Source organism: Cotesia glomerata, linkage group LG6 (assembly GCF_020080835.1).
Source record: "Cotesia glomerata isolate CgM1 linkage group LG6, MPM_Cglom_v2.3, whole genome shotgun sequence".
Taxonomy (NCBI): domain Eukaryota; kingdom Metazoa; phylum Arthropoda; class Insecta; order Hymenoptera; family Braconidae; genus Cotesia; species Cotesia glomerata.
In genome coordinates, this window is record NC_058163.1 from 5,605,873 (window position 1) to 5,623,048 (window position 17,176).

Below are 17,176 nucleotides of genomic sequence, written 5' to 3' on the forward strand. Positions count from 1 at the left end.
CTACTAAGGATATTTTTTTTGATAATCAGAATACTTGGTATTGTGCTACTAAGAATACGTGGTATTTTGATTATCACAATAAGTATACTGATTTTCATAATACCTAGGTATACTGATTATCAGTATACCAATGTAACAGACTATTAGATGTTTATAACCTCACTTTACTGGCACAAATCAATTGACTTATAAAGCTAACAAAACAAATTAAAATTAAAATTAAAAGTCTAATAATAAATTTTTAACTTCCCGCTACGAAAATCGAAGATTTTCAAAAATCGGGAAGTTATTGTTTTCACCCCGTTCTGCAAAAATCGAGTTTTCATCAGATCTCGACGTTTGAAGGTCACAGGAAGCTTCCCTGACTATCCCCGCGAGGTTGTCACGGTGTCTGTATGTGTGTGTGTGTATGTATATGTGTGTGTGTGTGAAAGTATGTGAACCGCTTATAACTTTTGAACAGCTTGACCGATTTCATCGCGGTTGGTGCCATTCGAAAGGGCTTGACCAAACTTAGATTTTGAAAACTATTTGGACCGATTCAGATCAATAGATTTTGAGAAATCTTCAAAAACTGAAAAAAATTTTTCAAATGTAGTTTTTTGAATAACTTTTAAACGGCGTGATGGTTCAATTCCAAAAACTAATCAGCTATTAACCTTAAAAAACCACGTCGATCGCCACCAGTCCGGTCAAAATCGGTTGATTCATTCGAGAGATATCGTGAACGAAAGAAAACCGAAAAAAGTGTTTTTTCGGAAAAACTCTAAAATTCCTAGCGCGATCAATTCAAAATTCAAGATTCTTTGTGAGGCTTGAAAAACTGCGTCGAATACTTCTAACCGCGTAAAATCGGTTTATTCATTCAAAAGTTACTGTGGTTTAAAAATTCAAAAAAATAGTGTATTATCAAATCTCTATCAGACTTTTGAGCTCGAAGAGCTTTAAAGGATAGGAAAGCAATCTCTTCGAGCTCGGAGCGCTTAAAATAGCCCGTTAAGTGTATTTTTGAGCTCGAAGAGCGCAAAAACGTCATTGGTGCCAGTTTGAGCGGCTAAGTGTGGACTTAGAGGGACGATGCAGGGACGGCGTTCAGTGTCAACCGTTTTTCTAATTTCTTTCAAGCTAATATAATAAATATTAGTTGAATTCTATTTTTACCAGTGCATAAATCAAATAAACTAACTGTTAGTGTTAAAACGTCGATGGCAGTGACAGCGCATATATTATAGTTTACTGCGCAGAGTATAGGTCTTGAACTGACTTATATTCTGATAATCACAATACTTGGTATTTTGATTATCAAAATACCAAGTATTGTGATTATCAAAATACCAAGTATTGTGACTATCAAAATACTTTTTTCTCAGTGGGCAAATGTGTGCTCTTGAACATTGAAACTAGTGTCAAAATTAAACGATAAGCATGAAAGGGAAATAAAAATACTCGTGTGGGGCACAACTAAGGAAAGTTTGTAGATTTTTAATGACTTTAAGCAGACTGATTTTAATAATACTTACATAACTTTATTGAAACATAATATAATTTTAAATTTTATGCTAAATAAAATGCTTAAATACAGTATAGATCGAAAAAATTAATTTACTTTAATTACTATCCATCGAGTAGTATGACAATCTTTACCATGACAGCAAACTTATTTTTTACGGCACCATATTTTTAATATTTTCTTTTTTAAGTAAACTAATAATACAAGATGCATTTTTCTTGAGTAAGCTAATTGCACGACTCATGATGCAAAGCATCAGAGAGTGCTTTACGATCGAAAAATTTTTTTCGCTTCATTTCGGCAACAATTTTTACTATTATAGTCTTGTTAGTTCACGAAATCAAGATATTTTGCATACTATAGTCAAGGTAATATAATGAAGATTAATTATACACTTTTCAAAAAATGATTTAGTGCAATAGAAACGGAAAAAAACATCAAAATAGGTCAGAAATTTTTCCTGTCCGTCATGTGTGAAACTCCGGAAACACTGTAACTTGCAAAAAAACTCATTAATTAAGTTAAATTTTTTTTTTTAATTCTTTGAAAGAATTTTAGGTCACCGATAAGAATGGCTAGGTAATTCAGTGTCGTTTAGGTACAATTAATAAAATGAAACAAAAACCAGAAGACTGTATATCTATATATATATATATATTGTGTACATTTATCCCACTAGAGGCGCTTGCGCATTATCGTGCTATTTTAGCTGTTTTATATATTTTTTTTTACATTTTTTATTTTATTAATATTTCATAATTAAATGAGCTTTATGAGTCGTGCACTTTTGGATTTTCCAAACGTTTTCCCATCAACAAACCTTAGATTTGTCTATGGATATCACAAACTTCCCACGTACTTCTAAAGTTAAATTAAAAAATTGAACTCTAATACAAAATTATCTTCTTACTATGACCTACCTGTGATTGAAAGTGCCATTTGAAGTCCTAGTCCAGTTTTGATGTTAAAATCGAACATGTCTATGACAATAGCCTGAAAAATAAATATCTCCTATTTAACGATGGATTAATTAGAATCCTCGGTGGAATCGTTAGACTGTAATAGAAGCTGAAGCTTATGAAGAAACAGGTCAATATAAAATAAAGAAACCAGTGGGGACAAATAAATCGTGATAGAAATATACGATTCTCGGATCGGCGGTTCGTTGAATCGATAAGTTTAAATTAAGACTGACAGGATGGGTACGGTGATCCTGGTGGCCGTACAGTTGTGATAATAATGATAATGATGATGAGTATCATCGAAGTCGAGACACAGGAAGGTGGTTTGATTGGAGCCAGGCACTGATCGTGTAATTAGACACGCCTCATATCACGTTTATGACATTGAGTTGGTATGTATCATGCTAGTTTCTCAGTTGCTGAGTTTGAGAAAACGGTAATTGGTTCAAGTCTTGGCGCCGTATAAGTGCTATTGTTGATTTAATTCATTTTCATTACTTAGTTGAATTCGAAAAATATTTTTATCATTATGATTCATAATCATACAACATTTTGACTATTGTCATCATCATCATCATCATTGCACATTAGAACTAGTTCCGTAGCATACGAAAGAACAATTTTGATACATTGATATATGGCTTAATCAGAAAATTTGTTGTCGATATACGTCCTAATATGGAAAGTGCATGATTGTTGAATCCTACCCTAACAAGAAAATTCTGAAATAAAAATAATTTTTTTTTACTCTTCTAAGGAACTTATTCGACAATGATAATTAGTTGAATCAACTACTTAAGCAATTTTCGTTTAACAAAACATGTCAATTGACGTGCCCATCTTTTGAAAAAAAAAAAAATAAATAAAACAAATTATTATCTATCTGTACTAATAAATGGAGAGTCGGTTTTTTGCTCAATTATACTGCAAAAACTATTGAACCGATTGGATAAATACTTATACCATAAGATGCAGCGTGTTTCGGAGAAGGTTTTAGTATATGATATGGTGGTGATTACTTATCCGGAACCTATATTTTTTTTAAGTTAGAAATAATGAATTTTTATTGTAACTAAATTTATTCTATTCGATTGTCATTTGTTTAAAATAAATTTTTTAATTTTATTCGTTACGTTTATATACTAGGCAGATTTTTTCACTTATGAGAACTGCAATTTCTTTTAATTGAAACTTTCAATGCTCATTACAAATTTTTTTTTTCATATCAATTATTATTCATTTTTGTAAGAAAGACACGAGAATGTTATAATGATTGCACATTGAAAGTTACAATGAATATTAGCTAGAATAATTACAGGGATAAAAGGTGCATGCCAATTTGATAGAATTGGGAATCTGTGCAAGTCAAAACAATACTCTAATTAAATTTCAAGTCTAGATCTAAAAATGCAATTCTATAAAGCGCCCAGCGGAGTGGGCGAGTAACAGCTACACTGATAGAAGGATTTGTTTATAATTAAAAATATTTGTTACTATTTAACAAATCATTTATTAGAGAACACTTTTTAGTCCTTAACAAATATTTCTTAGTATTTAAAAAGATTTATTAATATTTAATAAATGAATATCAGATTTATTAAATACAAACAAATCATTTTAAATACTAAGAAATATTTGTTTAATACTAAAAATAAGTCTCTAATAAATGATTTGTTAAATATTAACAAATATTTTTAACTATAAACAAATCCTTCTATCAGTGTAGTATGGCTATATTTAACCAAATCAGATCATCCCTGATGAAAAAAAGGGTAACCGTCTTCTATTTATCACGCAATAATTACCTACGACAAAATTTCCCATCATTAATTTCTTATGCAATATTTTATCGTAGCAATATTATTTCATGGCATAAAATATCTTCGAATATATTTTCTCATACCAAAACTTCTCATTGCTCATAATTTAGATTAATTATATTATTTTATATTAAATTTTTTATTGTTTTTAATATTTATGTTCAAAAATTTGTCATAATGTTAAAATTAAATTTGTAATTGATATTAAATAAATATTTATTTATCTTAAACAAAGGGGCACAACATGGTAACAAGCTTTTGTGTTGGTCTAATGTCGAATAAACACATACAAAAACCATGATAAAAGGGCACAACACGGTAACAAGCTTTAGTACGAGAAATTTTGACGTGAGTAATTTTTGCGGATTAATAAAGGCCGGGAGCCCTCAAAAAACCACTTATCTTCAAAATTATATTTATAAATTTATTAGAGTCGATTTGTTTTATTTAATTAAAATAAAATTGCAAGTGTTAATAACTGGATTTTTTACCTTATTATTCTAATCAAATACTTTTCAATCTTTTCAATTCCCTTTAATCAGGGATATTAGAAAAATATTTTACGCATAAAATGAAGATAAGTGATTAACAGCCCAGTTATTTATTTTTCAATAATTCTTACAGAGGGCGGCAGTAGTCTATGATCACGAGAACGAAACGGATTTTTTTCGTAAATTAAACATTCGTAAGTATTAAAAACATTTAGTATATTTTGAATATTCTCATTTATTTAATATTGATACTAATTATTTACTTACTTGAATATTTGATAAAAAATTGTAATTGGAATTAGAATTTTTTCAAGTAGTCGCTAACAAAGAAACATTAAAATTGCAAGTAATATAAAATTTCAGTAAAAATATTTAGATTTAAAAAACTCTTATATTATAATCAATAAAAAAAAATCTTGATTAATATTATTATTATTCAATGATATCTATTATAATAAGTCACAAGTAATCTTTAAAAAAATTTAGCACAGTAATTTTCTTGGTCTTTGGACCCACACCTTCAGTTTGTTATTCTTCCAACCGAGACTTTTATTAGCTCACCTCATACCTTCCACTGCACCAGCAGCATATTATCTACGAATCCCCGGTATACAAAGACCTAACCTCATAAATTATCGTGCCATCCTGTTAAGCCGATAAAGCTTGAGTTTAATAAAATTTATAAGTAAACTTAACCCTCAATAATCTTTTAAACGCAGAGAAGAGGCTTTAAATGCCATCTAAAATGCAAAATTTTGCTTTAAAAATAACAATCTGTTGAAATTAGAATAAAGATATCGAGAGTAGAACATATAATGTGTCATGCGGATTTAAACTACCTTAAAGACATTGAACCACACGCCGCACCTTAAATGGTAAATCCAACGACATGAACACGAAGGACAAGGCCAGAGAGGGTGGCCACGTACTCGGTTACACAATGCATACGTCCATCAAGCCTGGATCCTCTTAATTAACTCTCGCTGCCTCGGTGTCTACGTAACCCGGCACTTCGTCTTCTTCCACCTCACATAAGAGTGACTTTACCCTTTTTACAGCAGAAATATAAAAATCAGGAACAAATGGTCATGATTATCTACCGACTAAACCTAAACTAGAGTTTACTTTTTTTTTCATTTTTTTCAACAATTTTATATTTATTGTTATTTTTTTTTTTCATTTTGATTAAATGTATATTGCAAGATTCTTTGATACAAACAACAAATTTTCCCGAAATTTTATCTTAATATTTCAAAAATTGTCGTCCCATTCAAAAATTTTCTAGCAACTTTCCCAAAAACTATACTGGAAATTATTTTTTCGTATTCTTGTAAAAAATTTAATTTTCTAGTAAATTAGTCATTTGGGTTTTTTGCTGGAAGTTAAAAAAAAATTAGAGAGCGTTGAAGAAAGAGAAAAAATATAATCGTTTGACGTTAGAAAAAATTCACTTTTCAGAGAAAACCAACTTTATTAAGTATTGACCTCATAACTCGAACTTATGCTTAAAAAAAGCTTCTACTATATTGTGCAACTAGTGCGACAAGTTGTTGATTGTCCACGAAAGCGAAGTTGAACGCACGAGCGAAGCAAGTCCCTAAAAACAAATAAAAAGTAAAAAAAAAAAGAAACAAATATATATCAAACAATAAATGCAAAGTAATTAATATTAATTAACAAAAAATAAATTTTTACATTGAAACAATCAACACAAAATTAAATGACATTAAATTTAGCTGTCACTTTATAATTTTTTCATTTTCTTTAACAAACAAATTTGTTCCAAAAAATTATTCATAAAAAATTGCATTTTTTATTTTATGAAATTCTTACATGTCAATTTAAAAAAAAAATTTTTTTTTGTCAGAATTTATTTTTTATAAAAATTATTCAAATTATCAAATTTCTGCTAAATTAATTTTCATCACAATTAAACAGCTCAATATTAATTAATTATTTTTAATTTAGTTAAAAATATGAACTTTGTAATGTCAACCTCACTTCTTTAATATTGACAGTTAGATTGTTTTTTTTTTAAATTATTTATTTCTCTTAATTTTCAACGTAATTGATGTAAAGATATCTAATTAATTATTATATTTCGTTCGATGATACGAGATAAGTTCTTACATATTTAATGATCATGATCAGGGCCTGGAAGTTGGGGCAAAACAATTAAAAATAAAAAAAGAGCGAAATTCACACGACAATGCCTAGCAATAAAACAATAGCGAGCAAATTCACACGCATAATTCATGTCATAGCCTAGAAATTAAATGTCAAAACAAAATAAGTTTGGCAGCAAAAACACGTGTGTTTATGTTGAAGAACTCTGAAATTAGCTGTAAAATGAAATATAAATAAATTTATTACTTGGTGCGTTTGCAGACAAAAAGTAAGACAAAAAATAATACAAAAAATAAGACAAAAAGTAAGACAAAAAATAAGACATGAAATAAGACAAAAAGTAAGACAACAAGTAAGACAAAGAATAAAACAGAAAATAAGACAAAAAATCTGGAAATCGGTTGACCGCGCAGGCCAACCCTAGAATTTCCCGCTAAGTTTGGATTTCAAGCGCCTTAGAATGAGTTTTTTGGTTAATATTTGAGCTTTTTAAGCTTAAAGCACCGTTTTTCATATATTGAGCTCTTTGAGCTCAAAATATATTTATTAAACTATAACTTTTGAATGCGTCGTTCGATTTTCATTTTTTAAAAAGTATTCGACGCAGTTTTTAAAGCACAAAAAGAAAATCTATAGGTTCATATTGATTGGCTGAGGAATCTCAGATATTTTTTAAAAATACCGAAAAATAATTTTGTGAATTTTAAACAACTAAAACTTTTGAATGCGTTGTTCTATTTTAATTTTCGAAAATGCATTCGAAGCAGTTTTTCAAGCACAAAAAATGTATGTATAACACAAAATATTTATAGTATAAATTTATATTATAATATTTATAGCTCAAAGAGCTTAATATATGAAAAACGGTGCTTTAAGCTTAAAAAGCTCAAATATTAACCAAAAAACTCATTCGAAGGCGCTTGAAATCCAAACTTAGCGGGAAATTCTAAGGTTGGCCTGCGCGGTCAACCGATTTCCAGATTTTTTGTCTTATTTTCTGTTTTATTCTTTGTCTTACTTGTTGTCTTACTTTTTGTCTTATTTCATGTCTTATTTTTTGTCTTACTTTTTGTCTTATTTTTCGTATTATTTTTTGTCTTACTTTTTGTCTGCAAACGCACAAAGTAATAAATTTATTTATATTTCATTTTACAGCTAATTTCAGAGTTCTTCAACATAAACACACGTGTTTTTGCTGCCAAACTTATTTTGTTTTGACATTTAATTTCTAGGCTATGACATGAATTATGCGTGTGAATTTGCTCGCTATTGTTTTATTGCTAGGCATTGTCGTGTGAATTTCGCTCTTTTTTTATTTTTAATTGTTTTGCCCCAACTTCCAGGCCCTGATCATGATATTTCTAGATCTATGGTTCCTATTTGTTCGAAGGTGCATTATTATTTCACAATGTAATAAATAAATGATCTTTCTATTGAAATATTAAACAGAGTCGAATAAAATAACGTTAAATATATCAAATTAGTGTCTCTAATATTATTATTAAAGATATTTTCATGACCGATTGTATATATATAATGAAAGTTTCATGCCATCTTGGTCAAATGACTAGTGGATCTAATTCAAGCCGAGAAATGGACACTTCCATCTTCCCTATTGGTCGAGAGACATCCTCTCTGTACATAAGTTCGATGGAAATCCATCAAACTTGAATACTAGTAAAGCTGGAAGTCAGAGCTCCTGACATGTTATCAGGGAGATCCAGGTTCGATTCCTGGCTTGGCAATCAACCCTATTTATTTTTTCAAAGTTTGTCTTTACTCTCATTCAAATTTCTTTCATTTCAATTAACATCTTTATTACACGAATAGATACTACAAGCTTCCAGCTTTACTAGTATTCAAGTTTGATGGATTTCCATCGAACTTATGTACAGAGAGGATGTCTCTCGACCAATAGGGAAGATGGAAGTGTCCATCTCTCGGCTTGAATTAGATCCACTAGTCATTTGACCAAGATGGCATGAAACTTTCATTATATGTTAAATATATCATTCTTATTTTCACGATGCCAACTTCTGAGATAATTTTCCAGAAGTTTCATTTTCAAATTGACTCATTGAAAACAAAAAAAAAAGGATAAAATCTTGTATTTTCATGGACAATATCAAGACAAAATTACTAAGATCTTATGAAATTGCTGTTCAGCTCTTCGAGGATCATCCTCAGACATAGTCTATTACAATAACAAGAACTTGAATACATCCAGTTAAAGCGATAACTTTTCATGCTTGGGCATAAAAATGAAAACCAATATTAAATGTTATATATACTTGAAAAGTAAAGTATGATCACGAAAGTCATACTGATGAATAATATATATCTGCAGGTTCAATGTTGTACATAAAATATCACGCGAGGTCATTAGGCCTAAGGCTTTGAATAACTTTTTCTCTTCCTCATAACCGTGACGATAAATTTGAGACTATATATATTTATATACATTTAAAAGTACAGAGCAACGTCTTGTTGTACATTCTTTGGGATAACGAGGAGTACCTAAAGTCGCTTTAGAAAAGGGTTGTCGGGTTGTATAACCCCCGGGAGTCTTAATATCCAGCCAGGAATGGCTTGCCTATTTCCCTTTGTATAAACATGACGACTTGGTTCTTTATTTTATTTTAACTTTGAGTCTAAGTTTACTTTCATAGTGCCAGTGTAGGACGTTTAGTTGTCGCGAGAATTGCCCAGAGGGGTATCCGGTATGATCGTAAATGCCGTGACGGTTTGAAAGGCGTAAACGCGAGCTTCGTGCCTCGTAAAACGAGCTAACAATGTATTGCTGGTGGATATAAGTTGGATCAAGAGTACGAGAGTAGGTTTTATGGATAAAGTTTTGAAAGTAATATTCCAAAATTTGAAAGGATTGATTATTAATATTCCGGGGAAAAATTTACGATATGACCATATAAGGCCTGATCTGGTCATATATGTCCGCATCAGACTCTGTATGAAATTTAGGAAATAATTTATTATAATTTTTCAATTTTTTACGTTTTGCACACCTCATAACGCAAGTGTTGAAATTGGTTTAGTCGTTAATTAAACTAGAAACCTATGTCAGATAAGCTGTACTGAAAAAAAAATTTCCTACTGAAAAAAATAGACGAGAAATTGATTCGTTAAAAATTTTTAACAATTCCATTTCTTAGCTGAAGAAATCACAAATTTTCTAAAGTAACTTTCGTTGAAAGTTTCTTTGATTTGGAGAAAATTTTTAGATAAACAATTTGCAAATTTTCATTCAAAATTGATTTTTCTAAACCTAGAAAACTTTTTTTTAACAAGAAAGTTACTGTTAGGAAAATTTTGATTTCTTCTGCTAAGAAAAGAAATGGTTTGAAATTTTCAACAAATTAATTTATTATTACAATATTGCTAATTATTTTCAGAAGAAATTTTTTGCTATGCTCGCTCCAAAAGTTCAACTTTTGAGCGCTGGGTGGCGTCCGAAAAGATACTCATTTCTAAAGACTCTATTATACCGTCTTTTTTCCGCGGCCTAGGCCGCAAAGTTTACTTCCCCCTTTTTTCCGTACTGTCCTTGTGCGATCGAATGAAATTTAGAACGAAATAAATCAAATTCTAGTGTACCGACCGATGATTTTTAATAAATTTTAAACTTAGTTACCATTGAGTGGCGCTAATTATTTCTCTGCTGGAAGTTTATTACAAAGCGGACCTAATGTTGATAAAATAATAACCATACCATAAAAAATATTAATAAAAAGATAATTAATATAAAGTTAAATTTTTTTGCCCTTGTGAAACTTCATAAAGTTTGAATATGTCATTATTTGCCTCCTATCCCTCAAAAGTTAAATTTATGAAGCGATAATAACAAAAAATATTGTATGTTATTTGGCCACTAAGTGGTGATTTTGACAAAGACGATTTTACGATATTCGCTTTAAAGTTTGTGACGCGAATGTACGAAGAAGAGCGTAAATTTCCGACCTCGGCTTCGCCTCGGACGTCAAAATTTTGCCCGTTTTCGTACATTCCCGCCACGAACCTTAAGCTCTTATGGTAACATCGTCGTTGTCAGAAAATCGCCACTTTGCGGCCATATGACAAATTACTATTTTTCTGTGTCCTGGTAAACTTAACTTTTTTATAAAAAGACAATTTCAAGATCATGCGCCTTTTGTCAGAGATTTCTCTACACTATTTTAGGTCGAAATAGTAATTTATGTCATATGGCCGCAAAGTGCCGATTTTCTGACAACGGTGATGGTGTGATATGAGCTTAAGGTTTGTGGCGGAAATGTACGAAAACGCGCGTAATTTTAACGTCCGAGGCGAAGCCGAGGTTGAAAATTTACCCTCGTTTTCGTATATTCGCGTCACAAACTTTAAAGCGAATATTGTAAAATCGTTGTTGTCAAAATCACCACATAGTGGCCAAATGACATACAACATTTTGCATGCCTTAAGCGCGAAGTGCGCAGGTATGCTCTACTCTAGCCTAAAAATCGTGATTTCGATTAAAACGTGATTTTCATAATTTAAACGAAAAAAATTATGGATAAAAAGCATATTGAAATAAATAATAGTAACTACAGAACACGTTAAAAAAATTTTCTCATCGATTAAATAAGATTTCTCAGAAAAAACTCGTTTTTCTGGTGAATTAAATGAATAAGAGCGTGGTATTCACGGAAGCTATGGGCTTGATAACACCACAACTTTGACAAAAATCACTTTCACGATTTAATTTTTTTTTGTTTTATTCCTGAGGAAGTTTATCAAAACCCTTGTGAAAATTGCGTGTCAAAATAATTCCGTTTCGATACAGTTAATTTTTTTCGATTATCAGTTCGGTGACTTTTTCTGGGATTTTTTTTTCTGAAATAACTATAAACAAGCAGAAACTATACATACATGATGGTATAATTACTAACTGTTTTATCATCTGTTAAAATTTTTCTTTAGTTCGACCTACAGAAGGGATAATACTACTCGCGGGAAAATTCAAATGAAAAACGAATAATTTTTGTTATGATCTAAATAATTTATGTATGACATGAGCGCTTAAGGCATGCTCAGTTGGATTTTCCAAACTTTTTTGTTATTATCGCTCCATAAGTTTAACTTTTGAGGGATAGGAGGAAAATAATGACAAATTCAAATTTTATGAAGTTTCACAAGAGCAAAAAAACTTAATTTTATATTAATTTTCTTTGATTAATATTCATTTATCGAGTGGTTGTTATTTTATTAACATTAGGTCCGCTTTGTAATAAACTGCCAGCAGAGAAATAATTAGCGCCACTCAATGGTAACTAAGTTTAAAATTTATTAAAAATCATCGGTCGGTACACTAGAATTTGATTTATTTCGTTCTAAATTTCATTCGATCGCACAAGGACAGTACGGAAAAAAAGGGGGAAGTAAACTTTGCGGCCTAGGCAGCGGAAAAAAGACGGTATGGTAGAGTCTCTAGAAATGAGTATCTGTTCGGACGCCACCCAGCGCTCAAAAGTTGAACTTTCGGAGCTAGTATAACAAAAAATTATATATGGGCATAAATGACCATATCAAGCCTGTTTTGGACGTATAAATCATATGCAAACATATCAAGTTATATCGAGCCAAAAATATCCTGATGTAGTCTTATATGGTCGATTTTGAGATTAGACCATATCAGGCTATATCATAAATTTTTTATACGAGTTAATCGAAAAGCTAAATGATTATTTTAATTACGTGAAAAAATGTAATTTTTCATGCGCTTAACCATGATTAAAAATCTGTAAGTATATATGATCATTAGCAACGGATCAATATCTCAAAACACATGACACAACATAAAAAACCCGTTATAAAAGTGACTAGCTACATAATATCCAGCTTCTGGTTTCTAACGATGAAATGATCTAGTGACAAGATCCAAGGCAGTAGCCAGACTATTATAACTAAGAAACCTAAACCATCACCATCACCATTACCATCATCATCATCATGATCATCAGCACGATCAAGAACCCAATCCCAAACAATTTAAATAATCACGATGGTTGATTTTGAATTCAGAAGTGAAATCATTGGTAGTAGGATTAAGTGCGACAGAGGATTATATACAGGTTGAAGATAATATGTAAACGCCAGAGAGAGCGATATAAATATAAATTGCTGATGATACTCAAAATGGATAGACTGGACCACCAAAGTGGTTGTCCTGGTCTCTTGGGTGTAATACCACGGATCCGTAACTCATATCGGTACGCCCACACCCTCAGGTAGCGGCGACAACGCCGGACAACATTGGACACCCAGGGCGAGGACACTCAATTAGGGTCCAACATTGTATCATGTTGGAGCAACAAGGACTTACCGGTTAAAATGTCTGCAGGTGTGAAGAGGATGACACAATAAGAGACACCTTGCATTTTGACTTTATCATTCTTTTCGGCATGAGTGTTTTTTTTTCTTATATACTCTTTCATGGAAAGGAGAATCTTTTACGACGAAAAGAGATGGCAATGCATAATATATAAATGACAATCAGAGATATAAATGAGAAAAAGTTAAGGGAGAAGTAAATAGAAAGCAAAATACTTAAGCCTTTTGGAACTGAATAATGTTATGGTTATTATCACTCTTGTTTAAGCTCTTTTTATGTTAATATAAAATGACCACCTTTGGACTGAAAAAATTCGGTTGCTAATGTATGGGTTAGTGTCACCTAAAAAGAAAAATTACGAATTTTTTTATAACAAATAGTGCTTAATAATGAACTAACAATCTACAGCCGCTATATGACTGCCAAGATTTTTAAATTATAAATAATAAAAAATTTTGTTGAACAATTTTTTGATATTTTTATCACAACATAAATAGTTTGGGTATTATTAAAATAAATTTAAATAAAAACATAGCTATGATAAGATCAATTACAAAAATTTAATAGAATGAATTTATATAGAACAAATGAACTGTATTTAAAATTGTTCAAAAAACTTAACATAAAAAATTGACTAAGGTAAAAGACCCAGTTATTGACCCTGGCCTAGTTATTGACACTTGTAATTTTATTTTAATTAAAAAAAAAAAACAAATCAACTCTGATAAATTAATAAATATAATTTTTAAATTATAAATTTTAAGATAATTGGTTTTTTGAGAACATTTTATTTTTTTAATTAGAATAAAATTGCAAGTGTCAAACAACCAGGCCAGTGTCAATAACTTGGTCTTTTACCTTACCACTTAAAAATATATAAAATTGAAAAACGACACAAACTCAGGTTACGACCTTTTTGATGGTATAAAATTTCACTATAGAAACCCACTTTATAATAAAAATATATGATTACAAAATTTTGCTTATTCTCTTAATTAACCCGTAGTGGTCACACTTCTTAAAAATATCGTAGTGGTCATACTGGGTCTAGTTAACCCCATGGGAAAAAATTAATGCCACTTGCGTTCTTTTCAATATTTTCACTCGAGCCATACATTAGAGTAATTCTTAACACTTCTGTTGGATAACTCAATCGGTTTTTAATTTTTTTTAATTGTTTAATTATAAAAAAAAGTGCGAGAAAGTCTAATTTCGAAAAATTTGACTTTTCTTACTAAAAACTTCATTTTTTAAGATAAACTGATGACACGCAGGTTTTTGGAAACTATTCAGGGTTATTATAGTACTTTCAAACAATAATAGATGGTACCGCAGATACCATTTTGAATGATATTTTGAAAGCAAGAGCAACTCAACAATTGCCTGGGGTCATCTAGACCCCTAATGACCACTACGAGCTAAGTGAATTAAAATTTGACATATAACCACATTCATATGTATGAAATAAATTTATAAACAAATTTTATTCAGCTTGAAATTCGAAATTTTTTCAAACTATACCTCAAAAATATACCTCAGCAATAAACCAACTACACAAAAAAAAAACTGTAGGACAAATTACAATTGTGACATCGTAATCTAGTATCAGACATTCAATATCTTCACTTTCATAATTTTATATTTTGTTATACATAATTTTACAGTTGCTAGAAATATTTTATTGAGAAATATTTGTAATAGTAAAGTTATTATGAAAATATTTCAAGAATTACCTCACACTTTTTTTCTTTTTCTGTTAATCATTATTTTTATTTTATACTAATTGAAAATTATTTTCTGCACTTTAATATGGTTTTTTATAAAAGCGTGTTTTTCAGCTTTTTAATTATTCTGTATTTTTTACCATCTATTTCGATTGACCTTAAAGTTCGTATTTCATTCTTTTAAACAATAATTTTTTTTTAATTATAAAACGTACAAAACTCCCAGGTTAGTAATTGGCGCAAACACTACCGTGTCTCTGGGTATTAAAAACCAATAATCTCGAAGATCCTGCTTTAAATAATGGGACAAACTTATCAAATTATTATATTACCATCGGTCCTTGATAAGTTTACAGAGTTTGAATATAATTTGACGTTTTGAAGTGGGTAAAAATCATGTTAAAAAATTCCGTCATGTACATGTCAACCTAATAAAAGCGTGTTAATTATCAAACTCAATCATTGAATTTTATGTTAGTTTCAATAACCGCGTTGACAAACAAACCTTAAAATTGAAACAATAAAAAATTTTTGATAATACATCTTTCGCATTGATTTTTATATTAAAAATAATTTGATTCATTTTATTACCTATAAACTTGAACTGTTTTTAATGACTTTCATAAAGCCTTAATAAAAGTCTATTTTGTTAAGTATTTCATTCAAATGTATGAAATTTTATATGGATTATAAATAGGATGACATATTTTATGAGGAACGTTTTTGATGATTTGATTTAATGAATGTAGCTCAATTTTATAAGTTAGTGATCTAAGAGTCTTTATCAACTGAATCAAGGTGGAGATATACGAGCGAATATATAAAGTTACATGGTAATGAATGCATACTATAAAATTTTATAGGGACGGATTTTGATTTAGCTGCTAGTTTCATGCCGTTTGTGCAATGTTAATAAATTACCTATGCTATCTAATGGTCTACGAGTAACTGCAAGTATAAAGCTCCTCGAGATATCTTTACTATTCGCACATAAGATACATTTTATATTTGTAGATGATACATTAGTTAAAAATGCATGGTGTTGAAACCGCATCGTGTTTCCTGCTTTCAAATCTGGATTTCCTGTGATTTACTATCATAACAAATGAGCTTGTGTACTTATAATATATTATTTGACACTATTCTTTTTGACTGCTACTGTTTTTATAAATAATTTTTTAGTAATAAAATTTGAAAAAAGGAACAATCGAAAGTTTTTGTTAAATCTAAATGTGTATTTATCAAGCGGTCGTGTCATACATAAATTAATCGAATTAAAGTTTGAATAGACCACAAGTTTTCACTAATAACTTTAATTTCATTTTTAACTTTTTATCAAACAAAAAATTTTTTTAATTTGAATCTTTTCTATAAAAACAAAAAATTTTTTTACTTTTTTAACAGTCGATCCCCTTTTTTTCTCACGTCGCACTCATTGCAAAAAACGGTACTATTCTTGTTGCACTCATGATTATAAAGTTATCGCAGATTTATGTTTTTCTTTTAAATAAGTCAAAATTTTGAAAAAAAAAACGCTCTGGTACGAAATATATAATTAAAAAATCGATTACGTAGCAGAGCGTTTTTTTTTTTTCAAAATTCTTCTTTGTCTAGGAGAGAAATATAAAGCTGCAATCGTAGGGACCGGCTGTTAATACCAACAAATTTTTTTTTTTTTTCAAAATTTCAATTTTTCTTCATGAGTTTTAAAATGTAATTACGTTGATTCTTAAAAAAAATTTTTTTATATGCACTTATGCCTTTTCAATATTATCTTTTGCTAATATATTTCCTTATAGTATTTGTAAGGTGACATTATATGTGAATGACTTTAGTTTTATCATTGAATTACTTTATTGTTGATTACAATGGTCGTAAAAGACGTGTTTGCAATTTAATTCGTTAAAGCAAAAATAGGATAAAAAATTTTTTTTTAGTTAAATTCAATGCGGCAAGATCGTGGATAAGAAGTAATCCCACCCAGCTTTACGCACCGTATTATTTAGCCTAGGGAAGGAGAACTTTTTACCCACAATCTGGCTGCACTTTAATTTTGAAGTGATAATAGAGTATACATAATTCTCGCTCGTATTGCAAGCATGCAAAATTATGACTTTTTTTGGAAAATCTAAAAGTGCACGTCTCATAATCTCATTTTTCACAATTAAATTAATTGCT